Source organism: Syngnathoides biaculeatus, unplaced genomic scaffold (genome assembly GCF_019802595.1).
Source record: "Syngnathoides biaculeatus isolate LvHL_M unplaced genomic scaffold, ASM1980259v1 ctg205_pilon_pilon, whole genome shotgun sequence".
In the NCBI taxonomy this organism is placed as follows: Eukaryota; Metazoa; Chordata; class Actinopteri; order Syngnathiformes; family Syngnathidae; genus Syngnathoides; species Syngnathoides biaculeatus.
Genome location: NW_026907460.1, coordinates 235 through 11,034, shown reverse-complemented (window position 1 = coordinate 11,034; position 10,800 = coordinate 235). Strand labels below are relative to the sequence as shown.

Below are 10,800 nucleotides of genomic sequence, written 5' to 3'. Positions count from 1 at the left end.
GAAAAATCTATTGTCCTGGGATCAAGTCGAAAATTGTCATCTTGACTTAGAATTAAGATGAAGTTGTCGGATGAATGGACTGTATAGAACCAGTATATAAGATCAATTTTTTAGTTGTAAAAGGAAGTAAGTGAGAATATTTGAAGAGTTTGTTTTCAAAACGAGACATAGGCATTTTTTTCAGATTTACGAAACTCGCGCCAAAATTATCCAGCTCCGAATGGATAATTCAAATTCTGCAACTTCACTTCTTGTTTGCTTTTGTTGGTTTTAGTAATCTTATTAAGGCCTGGATAGGGGAAATAATATTGAAAAACACACTTTGGGATTTCATTTCCCGATCCATCCATCCATTTTCTTTGCCACTTATCCTCACGAGGTTCACAGGGAATGCTGGAGCCTTTCCCAGTTGTCCACAGGCAGGAGGCAGGGTACACCCTCAACTGATTGCCAGCCAACCGCAGGGCACAAAGAGACAAACAGTCACACCCACAACCACACAGAGGGGCAATTTATAGTGTCCAATTAATGTTGCATGTTTTTGGAATGTGGGAGGAAACCCACACAGGGACAGTGAGAACATGCAAACGCCATAATGGTGGGTTGGGGATTGAACTTGAGACCTCATAACTGCTGAAGCCAACACTTTACTCGCTGATCCACCAGCTCACCATCAGACAGGTTTGTTTCTTGTATTTTTGGTCCAATATGGCTCTTTCGCCATTGGGTTGCTGACACCTGTTCTAAATAATACATCATTGCTTTTTGGCGTGTCCATATGTGACTCGTTAATTTAGATCATAAATCAGAACCTAAATCTGCAACTTTGGCTTGTTGGCTGGTCCTCTTTCTTGGCCTTTTGGCTAAGATCAAGTGTCGTACCAACATTTACCAGGTGCAGTGGCCAAGTGGTAAGGCGTCAGTCTCGTAAACTGAAGAGCATGGGTTCGACCCCCATCTGTACCTTTGGAAAAATGCTGTAGTGATTTGGTCTCTTATGATCAGTGCCATGCTCAGCTTTTGGGACGACTGAAGGTACCGAATGTGTTCCGAAGATAGATGGATGTGGATCCGCTCCCCAAGAACATCTGGAACTCCGTCACACTTTTCTTTTGTTCTCTTCAAAATGTCTGTCCTGAGTCTAACAAACTTGGACCCGAGAGGTGTCCGGGGCATGGCCAAGCCACTGCCCTGTCCGGAGCAGCCTCTGGCAGAAGCCACACACCTGTGCCTTATGGACGCTAATTTGACCAGGCATTTAAGCCTTGAGTTTTTCTCTTGGATTTGCTCGTACGTTGTGTTTGTGTGTGTTGGACACTGCATCATCGTGTGTGAGTACACAAGTTTATTGTAGTCTATTCCCCTCGTAACAGTGTCCCTATGCCAGCATAGTCAAGTCACGTTTTTTTTTCTTCATTTTTCCAAGTTTTGCCACGTATTCATCGGATCTCGTTTCATGTTTTCGGCCCTTGTCTGTCGCCTTCCATTTTCGTGCCTTTGCCTTCCAAGCTTTGTCTCGTAATTCGGACCTTGTTTCAGGATTATTGGACTTTTACTTTTTGCCACGTGTTTTTGTGCTTCCGTTGGACTGCTTAGCTGTGTACGACATCTGCTTGAATTAAAACCGCCCTCAACATCATGTCCTTGCCTCGGAGTCCTGCATTTGGGTCCTGTCCCTCGCCGCGTGCTCGTGACAAAAGGAAGTAAAACATGCCACGATCCAGATCTAAAAGTACATTTCTTGTTGGGGTAAAAACAGAACCAATTAATAACAGCAAAGATAAAATCATTTATTTTTGTAATAAAAACTTTCCCCTTGAAGGTCAACTGTCTCAGTCGCCAGAACCCCAGTCTTTTTCTAACTTTCCTTTTTACGTCGCCCCAGTTTATTTTCCCTCCACCATCCTGACAAAACTTGATCCCAAGTCTGTGTCATCGTTGCTCAATGGTGGCATAACATTTTATTAATACTGTTGGAAACACATATTACAGTCTTAAAAATATCAACTAACACTGTTTAACATTTTTTTGTATTAAATATTTGTGCATAAAATGTTTGTGCAGAGTGCAGTTTATCGACAACATTACACATCCCTGGCCAAGCCTTCAAAAGAAGCATCTGACTCATCTCCAATCTGAAAAAAGATCCATAGAAGCTACCTTTTGGTGCATCGCTGTGGAACTCATCATTGATGACTTGGTACAGTTCTGGTGCCTCTTGCATTGCATCATGAACATCTGATCTTGCTCTCACCGCATGTCATCCTCTATGCTATCCATGGCGTTTGTAAAGAAACATTTTTTTAAATCCCAAGAGTTTGGGTAGGGCAGCGCCTCAACCTTGCTGGGATCCATACAGATTCCCCCCCCCCCCCTCCACCGACACGAAGCCCAGAAACGACACGGAAGAAATTCGCACTTTTCATCCTTGACATACAGGTCATGGAGCAGCAACCATTGCAACACCACTTGAACGTGCCCGACATGGATAATATTCAAATGCCATTTATGTACACATAGATATTAATGTCAAGCATATCATGGAAAACATCACTGACAAACCTCTGAAGCAGTGCAGGAGCATTTGTGAGTCCAAAACACAATACCAAATATTCATAAGGAGCAGTGGATGTGTTGAATGCAGTCCGCCGCTCATCCTCTCGTATCCTGACCTCATGCATCACACCAAATGCCTCTCCCACACCACTCATGAGGGTTCCATGATGTAATGATCAGCACTCTGGACTTTGAATCCAGTGATCTAAGCTCAAGTCAAGCAGTTGACACAATCAAGTCTTGTTTCAGTTAAGAGACTAGCATTTTCCAGTTCAACCGAGACTTGAACTCCCACTCCCACTCCTAGAAGAGATGGCTCATGGGCAGCCAACCATGACAGATCTCGAACTCTGTTTGAAACTGCGCCGAACTGTTTTGGATTCACTGAGTGCAAGCCCTCGCATTGGGCTCACTGTATCTCGGTCCTCCACAGCAGAAATTAGAGCGCAGTGATTTTTTAAAACTTGACAGCTTTCATGTTCCAGTTTAAAATAAAAAAAAAGAAAAATCTCAATAAAGGCGTATGCTGGTGGCAAGTTAAAAGACTGATCGACAATAAGCAGTTTCAGCTTCCGGAGGGACGAGCCCATGCTGAACCGTGCCATTGGTTGGTATTTGGTAGTAAAGGTGTAAAGATATGTATCTCAGGCCATTTCCTCATTTTTCTTTTGTCTTCTTGACAACCTCCCTCCTGAGTCTTTCCCACTTGCAGCCCCAGAGGAAGTAAAAGATGGCTCGGTCCAGATCCAAAAGCACACTTCTTGTTGGGGTAAAAAAAGAACCAATTTGAAAAAGCAGGGGTAAAATAACCGCTTTTATAATTGACACTTTCCCTTCCAAGGTCAGCTGTATTAGTCCCCAGAACTTTTTCTTTCTTTTCCTAACTTTCCCCATCACATCCCCTGAATTTGTTTTAACCTCCAGCATCTTTTCCAAACTTTTCCCAAGTATTTTTGGTACGTCTGTGTCACTGCCAAGGGTAGTCCAGTCATCTCTGTCTCAGTCCATGATCCATAAAGTTGGACTTGGATCTTTTCTCCTTTGAGTTTGGACCCAGACACCGGTCCATACCAGTGTCCTATTAACTGATAAAAGATCTGTGCATAAAATGTTAAAATCATCCATATGGAAAATACATTTTGAACTAAGACCCCCACTCCCTGGAATATTTCGAATTTTTATCATTTTATCTTTTCTCACAACCTGTGTTAAAGGTTCGATACACAGAACGTAGAGCAGGGCAGATAACGGGCAACCCTGAAGTACACCACAGTTAATGTGGACTGCTTTGGTCAGGTTCCCGTGAATCATATATTTACTCGTGATATCTGGATACAATAGTTTTACCCATTCTACATATCTTTCTGGAAAGCCACATTTTTGCATAAAAAGACATTTGTGCGAGACTCGGAGGAAAACTTTCTCAAAGTCTACATTTAAGTCTCATGTTTCTGTCCTTCGCATAAGAGATGGTGTCCCTCCTCCGAGGGATGTCACAGGTTTGATCCGAGTTAATCAGGTCTTCTAAAAACCAAGGACAAGCGGGTTGCTAAAAGTTTGCTCAAAAGTTTATAATCAAAATTCAAAAGCGTGATGGGTCACCAATTCTTAAAGTCCCACCGACATCCCTTTATACATTGTAAAACAGACATTGTTGTGAAAATTACATGAAATATTACTCACTTCACCTCCCCACCCGATCCACCTACGCGGTGGTGATGAACAACACCTAACCTAACAACAATGAACGCTGCAGCCGCGCAAATGGACACATTTAACACCCTTGACTTACGTACTTTATGAAGTTATTATGATGTGGGTCTTTTGTTACTCCTGAGAAGATTTTGTCATCTCCCCAACTATTATTTTTTTCTAATAGCTCTCTACACACCTACCTGTCATTTGAAACCCTTGAAGCTCTCGTCCTTTGCACCTGTGCAATCCATTTTTCACGCCGAACCGGGTCTTTTGGAAACGTGTGAAGAGTGAATCCATCCTCCCTAGTGTTGAAGCAATATCCAGCAATATGACTAACGAGCCGGCATTTTGGTTAACAAAAAAAAAACCAGATGGGTCCATTCTGGCTGCCATTTTTTTTTTTTTAATTAAAAACACACTAAAAATCATGCTTTTGGTGTCAGTGGGACTTTAAAGAAAATTTGACACAATCAAGTTTTGTTTCAATGGAAAGACTAACACTGAGACTCAAACTTGAATATCTGGAGTCAGAGTGCTCACTATTACACCATGTATCCACCATGACTAGTGTGGGAAAGGCGTTTGATACAATATAGTTTCAAGTGAGAGAACGAGCAGGTTCCACCGAGTTGACCTCTGATCTCTGAATTCAGTTGTGACCATTATTGCATGGAAGCCCCATGACTAGTGTAGGAGGGGCATTTGGTGTTTTGCATGAGGAAAAACGTCTGTCAAGGTAAAATTGACACTAAACACTCTTCTTTCATTTGAGAGATGAACACTTTCCAGTTCAATTGAGACTTGAATGCGGATTCAGAGTCCAGAGTGCTCACCATCCCTCCATTGAACCCCCATGCCTGGTTTCTGAGGGGCATTAGGTCTTATCGATTTGGGAATACCTTCCTGTGGAAAAAAAGATAACTTCCATGCAACCAACAGAGTTACAGAGGGAAAAACAAACACTGCCAGGTTCCACCGAGATTTGAACTCAGATCACTGGATTCAAAGTCCAGAGTGCTGACCATTACACCATGGAACCCTTACGAGTGGCATAGAGGGGCATTTCGTCTTGTCCATGAGGGAAGAACGTCTTAAACCTAAGCCAGAGGCAAACAGTACCATGTTCCACTGAGACTTGAATTCAGATCACTGGATTTAAAATCCAGTGTGCGGATAATTACACCAGGAACCCTCATGAATGGTTTGGGAGATGAATTTGGGCTTTTGTATGAGTGAAGAACATCTGTTCAAGTTAATTTGGCACAGTACAATCATGTTTCAATGAAGAGACGTTTTTTGGTTCCACTGAGACTTGTACCTGGATCACTGGATTCAGAGTATCGAGTCCTCACCATTGCACGACCACCTGATTGTTCCATGACTATGTAATGAGCCATGTGATAATTTTACCACTGGACCCAAACAGAGACCACATGTTTCTTGATCAACGTCTTCTCTGTGAAAGTTTTCAAACAAAATACCTCAACGCTGTGTTCCAGTGTGCACAAATCGACAGGAAACCTGCACCGATTGATTTTTCTTCAGATTCCCATCGAAAGAAAAGGAATGAAACAGATGGCTGCAGCTCATAAGGTAATGAAATCACATAGCATATGCCTGCTCAAAGCTGACACCGTTGTATGACCGGACTTACTGAGAATATCCTCATATACAGTTACTCATCCATGTACATGGCCTGGTACATGTACCAGGGCCGATCCGAAACAGAATTGTATCTCCGGATGAAGTCGGGAGTTTAAAACGTTGGCTGTGGTCACCGCTCGATGGTGTCAGTATTAAATTCAATACAATGACATGTTCTCTGATTTATAACCATATCAATTAATATCACTTTGTAATGTGTGTTGTCTGAATATTTGATGTCTTTTCAGATGCAAAGATTTGATCCCTTTTGGTTTTTGTGAGTTAGGAATATGGCTCAGTTATAATATTGTTCACAAACTTACACATAATATCAGTAAATTCATGACATCCTTGGCACATGTGAGAGAGTATATATTATAACAGAACGGGAAAAACATTTATTGTTCCACGGTCAGGGATTGGGCAGGCAGTCAGGTGCAGCAGCGGTAGTTGGGACGTCGGGCGTAGAGGGCAGGTCAGCGGGCAGGCAGGAGTCAGTACACAAGAGATCGATCAAGGAAGGCAGAAATGTCAAAGGCGTCAGGTTTACGGGTTCGGTCGGAGAACAGGCGGTGGTCGGTACACACGGGTTGATGATCAGGGAGGTGTGTGCCTCCCAATTAGCGCGACCGTGCGGGCACCCGCACAGCCAGGGCTGGAGCGGCAGGATCATGACAGCCCCCCCCCCCCCCCCCTCTAAGGCACGGCTCCCAGATGTGCCTAAACGAAAGAAACACAGAGACAAGAATTAACACATCCAGGGGCGGGGGGGAAGAGTCCGGAGATGGGCAACCCCCCACGCCCCACACCACCACCCCACCAACCCCAACCCCAGTTAACGCGAGGCGTCTGGGTGGACTCGTCAGGAGGACAACCCGGATGCCAAGCACAAGGATCCCCACGGGGCGTATCATTCTGAGGCTCAGATGTTAAAGGGTGAATTCTTTGCCAAAATACTCCCTCAATAAAGTTATAAATGTACTGGTACTCCCAAATGTTACATTGTTACTGCGAAAGCAAATCAGATGAATTGAAGATTCCCTTTTGTGGTGTGACGACGCTAAAATGGATTGAAATGCTCCCATATGTACCAGAAATAATTCTTAAAAGGTAAAAAAAGAATAAATAATGTGTCAGAAGTGGGATTTGAACCCACGCTTCCATTTGGAGACCAGAAGACCCGTTAACCGGAAGGAGCTCAGCCCTTGAGTATGGTACCTTAGACCGCTCGGCCATCCTGACACTGATTACTTCAGGCCCTACCTGGACTGGAGTCATGTACTCAACGAAAGTACATTTGGTGCCCTAAGGTCAGATATGAACACGTCATCCACTTAGGAAACGGGTCGCGAGTCCGATCATCATTGCAATATCGACATTAGAAGGACAACTGACAAATTTGAATTTATTGTACAATTTGTCTTTTATTAACAGTGTTTCTCTGCAAAGTTTTAAAAAAAAGTTATTGGTTTTGATTATATTTTTCTGGTTTGGCTTCTCATGGATCTTGGGTGAAAATTTGAGTCAGGCAGAGGAAAGTTTTAAAGGGGGGTGAAAAACAAAGTGGAGAGACACTGAAAAGATGACGAAATTATAAAGAATGAGAAGATGACAAAAGACTGTACACGAGTTGCAGTAAAGTTAAAGACATTGTAGATTACAATGACATTGTAAAGTCTGGTGACAGTGATTAAATTCGAGTGATGTACGGGGTAGTCGTACTCCACCCTGTGAAGGAAGGACAGGAAAATATAGGACAGGACAAGAACCAGGTACTTGTCGGTCTTGAAACCAAAGATTCCAAATTCCATAAGCAGCTGGAGCTGATAACCCCAACCCAAAGTTTCCTGGACCTCTTTAAAGTATTATGTACACTCCTGTGGTGTTTTTTTTACATGATAAATTACTCCACAACTAAATTTGGCTTGAGCAGTCCTGCACTCTGTAGCATGACCGGCTGCCATTCCTCCACCGATTCATCTCCACCAGAGGTCAACCACAAAAACACCAGCACTGGTTTTTGGCTGACACTCCATGTTCCCAAAGTTTCCCCAATCCTGGACGTACTCCCAATTCTTCCATGTTCCAAGAGCAAGAGTATCCTGTTAGGAACTTTGAAATGGAACTAGTAATTCTAAGACAATCATTGTGTGTTTCCACCACAGAAACTATTTACTAAATTAACTTTTTGGGGATTTCATCCATGTCCAAATGAAGACACTGCAAGTGGGGGTCGTACTTTTGAGAGATTCAGTGCTTCATGAAGTTTCATCAAATTGGCTGAAACACTTCATTGCTTCTTGAAGCTCCAAGCAAGTTGCTGAAAAGCTTCATTGTTTCACAAAGACTCATTTGGTCATCAGTACTTTTTTTCCCCCATGAACATCGATGCACTGAAAGTTTGGATTCAACATTTTACCCACCAAAGGAAACACACATTCTTTCCAGTGAAAGACTGACTCTGGTGGGAATCAAACTTACAACCTTTGAATTACTGCACTGTTAATGTAAAAGTCCAACTCACTGTCCATTGCGCAACAGAGCAATATATCCATGAATGATATGAGTCTATATTTATTTTAATGGGAGGCTTTTTTTTTTTTTTCCAAATTGGACTCTCATATTCTTTTTTTTTTTTAAAGGCTTCCTCAAGCCTCCAGGTATCGATAACAGCGTTGTTCTCCTGTCCATGGTCACAAAAGGCCAAATGTAAAATGTCTCAAAAACGATACCATGATGATTTTTTTCTGTGGCGTGATATTATAGCGTTGAATATGAGGATTGCGACTCCAAGTGGAGTCTCATCATAATAATACCTACAACGTACATTTTGACGACCTTAACATGAATTTTTATCCAATTTTTCAATGGAATAATCAAATGCTGTGGGACAGAAACGCAGCAATGAGGTAAATCCACGAACAAGATGCTCTCATACTCACACAACGTTCTAACCAGATGATCCACCGTGTCACCATCATCAGACTATTTTCATTTTCCTTTGTAAAAAAAATATATATTTTTTTTGTTGTCCCTCTTTTTTTTATTTACACATGAAAAATACTTTTTCGATTGGCCAGCAACCAGTTTCATTTAATTATTTCTCTAGTCACAGATGGTGAAGTGGTACACATGCCTTACTTTGGTGTAGGCAGCGTGGGTTCGATTCCTGCTCAGTGATGGCGTCAATATCTGCCCTCTGACTCCCTGGTGACCAGTTCAGGATAGAGTCTGGCCTTCACCTGAAGCTGGCTGGGATAGACTCCAGCTTTCCTGTGGCCCTTGTGAGGATGAGTGGCTTGGATGATGGATGTAATTTTCTGTTCTGGAAAAGAATAGTACTTGTCTTTAATCCTCTGTTAACCAAGCAGGGTTCCAGGTTCTCTGAAATTATGACCATCTTTTTTCAATGTTTTAAATTGTGTGCTCCCTCACACAAACAAACAACCTGTTCAGCTAAGTCTTGTGTTGCATGGCACTGAAATGCTCCCATGATTGGAAGTCTGAAGTGGATCTGTGAGTCAGTAGCCATGCTAATCTCCGATATTCTCTCTTCAACAGTGTCACAGAACAGTTGAAGGGCTGAAAGCACACAAGAAAGGACACAAGATTTCAACATCACCGAGGCATTTTTTTAATCATAACCCTTCAATGTCTGGCTTTTTGGCCCTTGCAATGTTCCAAGCCACTTGATATGACGGAAGCATTCCTCTCTGGATTTTTTTAACCGCATTTGCTTTTTGTCATGGTCCTGCCTTCCAGCCCTGGCTGGGCGTGTCCCAGCACACCGGCGCCTCATCCTGGATGATGAACCCCGGTATTTATCGGACCCAGTGGACGACTGGTCTTCGCCAGATCGTTACCTCGCATGCCTCGTTCCCGTACTTATTTACTCCTGACGCCAACCTCCCATGGACCGACCAACACCTGTCTCCCGACTGACCCTGTAAACCTGTCGTTACTGATCCCTGTTGCTTGTTTGGACTGACTCCCCGGTTACTGACGCTGGAACTAATAAAGGCTCACTCCTCACCGCTTGCCTGTCACCTGAGTCGTGCATTTGGGTCCCCCCTCGAGTCTCGTTCTTGACACTTTTCTGTCTTATTTATCAAAGTGAAACAGCTGAGCTGTGTGGCAGGAAAAATCCAGGCACTCTTCCCCAATCTCCATTGTGCTTTTTTTTCCCTTCTCTCCCTAACCGCTGCACACGCTGGGCAGTCCCGTCTCACTGAGCCATCGACCCACATGCACACACACACTGATCTTGTTGTGAAAAAAAAAAAAAGTAATAAACTCAAGCAAAACATGCAAATACTGGATTCAACGCAAGCAACACTGACTCGCAACTACCGTGGCGAACGCAAGCAAAGTGCGCGCATAAACAGAACTTGGATATGCTTCGTGCCTTCACGAGAGACGCACAAAAGGAGGCAAAGAGCCAAATGCAACTCGAGAGCCGCGGATTGGCCACCCCTGTTTTAGACAGACCACTTCATATTATACAAAGCCAGAACAAGGAAAGAAAAGCCCCCAAAGTTTTTTTTTTTGTTTTTTTTCTTATGTACACATCAAGAATACAGTTTTATTTTATTCTTAAACAAGCAATGCAGTGTGGGTTAATTCTTAAGACTGAGTCTGAATCGGTGATAAATCGGTCACGGAGGGTGAGGACTGACTTCACTGAAGGATTTTAAAGATTTCTCTGAAATCATAGTTCCAATAAAAAGAGAGAACTTTCACCTATGTCACGAGTCCGGACTGTGTGCAGGTTGAAACCGCTGAACTGGTGACTTCACGAAGAAAGTGCCCACCACCCCAAAATTAAGAAACCAACAGATTTGCTCGTTAAAAAGCTGGTTAAAATTTCCAATTTTCTCGCTCTTTGTATCAAAATTAGTGTGG

General features: G+C 43.0%; 2 non-coding genes across 2 annotated transcripts; one reads left to right on the top strand and one right to left on the bottom strand.

Moving 5' to 3' along the window:
- The first annotated feature begins 894 nt into the window (after window positions 1-894).
- trnat-cgu (transfer RNA threonine (anticodon CGU)) lies at window positions 895-966 on the top strand. The gene has a single exon. It is a non-coding gene; the product is annotated as a tRNA-Thr (tRNA).
- A 4,255-nt stretch (window positions 967-5,221) lies between these two features.
- Window positions 5,222-5,293, bottom strand: trnaq-uug (transfer RNA glutamine (anticodon UUG)). The gene has a single exon. It is a non-coding gene; the product is annotated as a tRNA-Gln (tRNA).
- Between the last annotated feature and the right edge of the window lie 5,507 nt (window positions 5,294-10,800).